At 44.0% G+C, this 6,414-nt stretch overlaps 1 pseudogene; it reads left to right on the top strand.

Moving 5' to 3' along the window:
• The first annotated feature begins 1,462 nt into the window (after nucleotides 1–1,462).
• Nucleotides 1,463–1,808, top strand: LOC110577112 (annotated as a pseudogene).
• The last annotated feature ends 4,606 nt before the right edge of the window (nucleotides 1,809–6,414 follow it).

Here is a 6,414-nt window from a genome sequence, read left to right as displayed (position 1 = left end):
TTTTCCTGACGACCTGACCATGCTGACACCCTGACCTCTGGCCTCCAGCCTGCGGAACTGTGAGAAATAGATTTCTGTTGTTTATAAACCGCCCAGGCTCTGATACTTTGTGACAGCAGTGCAAATAGACTAAGACATTTGTGATTGTTCAGGTAGAATTCTTTCCTGGGAAACTTCTTTCTTCTTTTAGCCATTTTAACTTTTAGAATGTTGCCAAGGGGTCATACCTACCTTTTCTCTGAACTTTTAGAAACTATTTTTTCCCCCTAAAATCTAGAATTTATGTCAAATTATGGCCAATGCTTCTGCTGGGGAGCAAGAATGTCCTGTTCAGGGGCACCTGGGTGGCTCAGTCGTTAAGCATCTGCCTTCGGCTCAGGTCATGATCGCAGGGTCCTGGGATCGAGCCCCGCATCGGGCTCCCTGCTCTGCGGGAAGCCTGCTTCCCCTCTCACACTCCCCTTGCTTGTGTTCCCTTTCTTGCTGTGTCTCTCTCTGTCAAATAAATAAAATCTTCAAAAAAAAAGAATGTCCTGTTCATTTCAAGTTCCTTCTAGCCAGACTGATTAATAGGAAAAATAAAATTTAATGGTGTTCATACAGGGAATCCACACAGACATGGAAATCCCAAAGGTGGGCAAAATAAAGTATATGTCATTCTGGACTAAGAGGAGGGGATAAGGGTCTGGGATTTCTTTTGAAAGAAGGAATGCAATTCACAGGAAGATAAAGAATAAATGTTTGGTAAGCAAATATTTTCTGGGCCACTTGGAAAAAATGGGACATAGAGGACTGTTACGTTCCGCCCTGTCTACCATACCTAGTTTATATCATAATATAGTTATTTATGGTGATAGGTCTCTTCCTGTAAATTCTTTTTAGGTAAATGAGGGAGAGGTAAGGAGCTTTTCCTCAATCTGCTGGGTTTGATCATTTTTTAACTAAAAATGATCTTCATGCTACAGTGGCCCATCTTGGGGTGGCCTGCCCTTGGACCCTAACACTTCCTTCATTTTTTGGCTGTTAATAGTTCTGCAATGATGATAGTCACTTTAACTGACTATTTGACTACACTAGGCTGGTTGTGCCTAAGGATTAGTAAGAAGCCTTCAAGTAGTAGCTGAAAGATCAGGGACCTCTGAATTTGGCAGATTTGGGTTCAAATTGCCACAGACCTGCTGATGGTCTTAAACCATCCACTTGACCGGTCTGACTCAGAGGGTTAAAAAATTGAGTCAATTATACAACTTCGCCGGGATGCTTTTAAAATCATTAAGAATGTAAAATTAGCTCAGTAAATGGTACCCATTGTCATTACTGCCTGAGTAATGTTTTTGATTTTTAGGGATATTTTCCTCTTCCAGCCTATGTGCTAATATATGTGCCTGAGCTTTCCTTTCTCATTACCGGCCATCCTGATGGCTGCTCTTGGTTGGCGCTGTCCTACGCCTAAGGAAGGAAGATGGGGGCCACAAAGAAGACAGAAAATTCTCTGGAGTCGATCAACTCTAGGCTCCAACTTGTTTTGAAAAGTGGAAAGTACGCTCTGGGGTAGAAGCAGACTCTGAAAATGATCAGACATGGCAAAGGGAAATTGGTCATCCTGGCCAACAACTGCCCAGCCTTGAGGAAATCTGAAATAGAATACTGCACCATGTTGGCCAAAACGTGTCCATCACTGCAGTGGCAACAATATTGAATTGGGCGCAGCATGTGGGAAATGCTGTAGAGTATGCACACTGGCTGTCATTGATCCAGGTGGTTCTCACATCACGAGAAGCCTACCAGAACAGACGGGTGAAAAGTAAATCATGCAAAATTTTTCTTTAATAAAACTGGCCGGAGCTTGTTTAAAAAAATGTGTGTGAGGGCGCCTGGGTGGCTCAGTTGGTTAAGCGACTGCCTTCGGCTCAGGTCATGATCCTGGAGTCCCTGGATCGAGTCCCGCATCGGGCTCCCTGCTCGGCGGGGAGTCTGCTTCTCCCTCTGACCCTCCCCCCTCTCATGTGTTCTCTCTCATTCTCTCTCTCTCAAATAAATAAATAAAATCTTAAAAAAAAAATGTGTGTGAGTTGGTAGTGTGAATAAGTTAAGCTACAATAGGTAACATTAGGGGTGAAACAGAGACATACTGGTGGCGAAGGGCATACTGGTTGAGCACATAGGTTCTGAAGCTAAAATGAGTGCCTTTCTGGACCATATATTAGCCTTGTGATCTTTGGCAAATGACTGGAACTTGCTGTGTTCCCATTTCTTTTTGGGGACAATCCTAACTCATTGATTTGTTATAAAGATTTGAATGAGTAAATACATGTAATTGCTTAGACTATCACCTGGCACATAGCACTTAATAGTGTTAGCCCTTATTATTATCATGCTGAGGATGTCATTATTTGAAGACAGAGCTGAGCATGCCGGAAGCACCAGCATTCCCATGTCAACCAGAGTATCTGAAACAACACCGAGAAACTCTCAGAGATGAACAGGGCTAAGGAAATGAACGAAAGAAAGTTACTTACAAATGTTCATGAGAATGCTTAGATTGATAAGTCCTTCCATTGGGAAACATAGAGACACATCTGGAGGGAAAGGTTTCAGAGTCATGATGCTGTAAGAGATTAGTTTATAAGGGCAACTGAACATTTACCATCAAGGTTGGGGTACATCTTGCTGAATCAGTACACCAAGAGGGGGTCCATAGACCTGAGTGGGCTGAGTGGGCTATCCAAGTGCCCCCTGCCCTTTTAGGGGACTGGAGGTGTACGCTGTTCTCCAAGATGGATTGTCCGTGGACCCATGGGTAGGCAGTTATACATCTTTATAAATCCTTCTCCTCCCCTTTGATTTTTGGGAGTCAGTCAATCCAGCTTTTAAAAGATGGGTGCTCAAAGGCTAAATTGTGGGATTAAAGTCAGGGGTAGTTGCAAAAAGTTGAGACAAGGTCAGTGCCCTTCAGGAGTATTCCTTAGACTCTAAGGGAACAAAACATTGCTCAGCGCTCAAATCAACATGTTTCCAAATGGGAGAGACTCTCCTCAGGGAATGAGGTTATTTGCCAGACAGAAAGAGACAGATAAACATATACCCTTCCTCCTTCAATCTCGTAGTTGGGCAGGTGCTTTACTCATAACCTGATAACCTGATGTCCTTTACTTTCAAAACATAATCATTTCTGCACCCTAGTGAATACCAAGTCCCTTGTCACATATGATCTTCTGATTTTTCCCTTTCAGTGTGGTGGACCGAGCCAGATGCCCCAAACCTCCAACCATCCCAGCTAGTCAGTGTAGCTTGTGGCTTAAGGGAACACACCAGCCCTGAACTATCCGTCTGAATCTTGTCGCCACCATTTCCTACCTCTTACACCTCGACCAAGTGTGTGTATCATTTTAAACCTGGGCATGGTAATAACACCTAACCCCAAAGGTGTTTATAAGGATCAAGTGAGTTAATACAGTGCCTGGCACACAGTAAGCCCTCAGCTCCTTTACCTTTATCCTTTGAAAGCTCTTAAGGAACTGGTGGTTGTAAAATGAGAAACTTTTCTTTGCTCAGGAATTCCTCCCTCTGCCTTCCATAAATATTCTTGTTTATCAAAAGTAAAAATCGAGGTGGATTTTTGGGAGAGTCTGATCTATTTAAATCTAAGTTCTATATAAGGTTGAATTAATTCAAAATTCTACTGACTCCTCAGAGTTGATTCAAAACACCATTTCCTCTAGAAAGCCTCTCCAGCTACTCTGAATTGTATACGGAGCCGCACTCCCAGTTGCCCATTACATACGTGGCCCAAACTTTATATGTTGCAAACCGGCTGACATCACATTTTGCATTTTCTTCTCCTGTTTCATCTGAATAAATTGTTTGTTCTGAAATATATTCCCAGGTAAATGAAGACAGTATATGCTCAACATTTTAAAAAATATAATGAAATGAATTTATTTCTCTTTTGTAATCCAAATCTGGCAGACAAAGGGCAAACTGGGTGGTGTCATTTTAAAATCATCATCAAGGGGCGCCCGGGTGGCTAAGTTGGTTCAGCTCAGGTCATGATCTCAGGGTTGTGAGATTGAGCCCGGAGTCAGGCTCTGTGCTGAGCGTGGACTCTGCTTGAGACTCTCTCTCTCCCTCTCCCTCTGCCCCTCCCCCCCTCTGTAAATCAATCAATCAATCATCATCATCAAAAAAGAGTCAGGTCAGGTTGTTTGCCTTTAAGGTCTGGCTCCCCTTATTTTGCTTTAAGATGCCATGCAAGTTCTCCAAACTCTCCGAACCTTTATTTCTTCATCTATAATAAGATCATGGAGAGGAACTAAATGGCATAAACCACATGCTCAAGTGCCTGGACTCAGGTGGGTTCTGGACAAATGTTGGTTCATAACCGGTGTCTATGGACCCCCTCTTCTCGGTCAATCAGACAATCTTGAGTTCCACCCACCCCCTTGTGTCCTAATCAATTGACAGCCCAATTGAGTGATCAGTTTCTGAGAGCTTTTTCTATCAGTCTTAGATTTTGGTTGGACTCCCAAGGCCTCTTTTATGGCCCTTTTCAACTCTTAGTGATTCTTAAGCCATATAATGATAAATACTACCTGAGTGCTTAGTAAGAATGCAAATTCCAGGACCCCTGCTTGGATGATCCTGATTCCTTGATGCCAGGAGGGGCTCAGGAATCAGCATTTTCAGCATGCACTGAATAATGGCACCAGGTGATTCCCATGCAAGTGCTGCAGGAAACACACTTTAAGGAAAGAATTGCTAGTGAGGTTTCTAGGTCCTAGAAATAAACTCCTCACCTGTGCTATCCAAAAAAAGCCTCTAAGCAGGGATGCGTACATAGACTTTACACACCCTTTGAGCTCCCTGAAACTGAAGGCAAGTCACATGTAAATAGATTTGTTTGGGGAGATGTTTAACTTTAGCTTTCATCTTATATACTTTCATAAACCCTCTATCCCACAGCTCCTGCTCAGCAAAAACAAAACAAAACACTTAAGAGCTATATCTCCATGCTACAAGCCATTTTCCACCCAGCCCTCAGGGTCTATCTATCTCCAAATAGCCAACCAGACAGAGCTATTTTATAGATGTCCCTATCCCCTCACGGAGTGATCTCACACCAAAATCTCATTGCTTTTTATGGCTGACAGGTGGCCCTTCCTTGCCAGGCACAGCTGTATGCCATGGGTAGGAGCGGAGCATGCAGATGTGGCTTATCTGGCCTATCTTCAACAGTTCTCCAATTGGTTTACACCCCTACTGAGCACAAGTCTTAGAGAAACCCTGCTATCGCCCCTGTGTGGGTCCAACTGGGTGCCCAAAGAAGGCAGTCCATCAGGCCTTCTCTGGGTTGAAAACTGTCTGCCAAGGTCCACTGTTAGGAGTTCCGGTTTTCACAGGTTGCTCATGGATTAACTCCACAGGAGTCCAAATTATCTACACTGGGGAAGGCTTGAGTCCCTGTGTCAACCCGGTTATTCTCTCTCCGGGCCATACGGAAGCTCCCTTAGGCACTGAACTTAACCCAAGGTAAGATTTCCCTTTCTTTGTACCTGGGAACACAGTCCAAACAAATCAGCTCCTTGGCGGGTGGTGGAGAGCTTGCTCTCTGCTTGTACCCATTGTCCCTTTAATTCCATTTTCTCTACCCTAAGCTTGTGGGGTAAGACCTACCTGGACTAGTATTCATTTAAGTACTTCGTCTCCTAAGCTCTTCTCTTAAGAGAAACATCAAACATCATCTCTTCACGACCACCATGGCCACCAATGCCTGATTCGTCCTTTATGAGAATCCTGCTTCCCCTCTAATGGCCTTTGACATTATCCGGGGCTTTGGGACATCTATAAATGGCTCAGGTTATTTGCTGCTGATGCATGCATGTGTTCTTCCTCTGAGTGTTCTCTGTCCCAGTCTTTAGAGCTGATTACCTCTGGATTTCACGTTGCATGGTACTGGAGGGGGAGGAGGACGCAGAGGAGGGCAGTGGGACACTGGTGTGACCAAGTGGCTCTACCTGATATCCCTTGTGATCTCTGAACCACCCAACCCACCACCTCTTTGGTCCCTTTTTGTCCTTTACTCCTATGACTAAAGCTTCCCTGGAGAAGTCCAACATTGACTCCTATGTGGCTGGTAAAAATGTGACTCTGGGTCTGGAGATGGTGGTGCCTTTTATACTCACTTGCATGCTTCCGATCGCTCTGTTCTCCTGCCTAGTAGCTTATCCTGTATGAAGAGCTTAGCAGCGCTGGGCTCTGGAAGAGAGCAGGCAAATATGGTGATATAAAATGCTAACAATAGCAGATGGCAGGAAAATTTCCTTTAAATTCAGATGAGCGGTTGCTTCTTCTGGTGGGTTTTTATTATTAAATTTATTTCCATCATTTGGCTAGATAGGTCTGTCCTGTGCTCAA

This window comes from Neomonachus schauinslandi, chromosome 14, assembly GCF_002201575.2.
Source record: "Neomonachus schauinslandi chromosome 14, ASM220157v2, whole genome shotgun sequence".
Lineage (NCBI taxonomy): Eukaryota > Metazoa > Chordata > Mammalia > Carnivora > Phocidae > Neomonachus > Neomonachus schauinslandi.
Note: the sequence above shows the minus strand (reverse complement) of the source record. Positions and strands in the feature narration are given on the sequence as shown.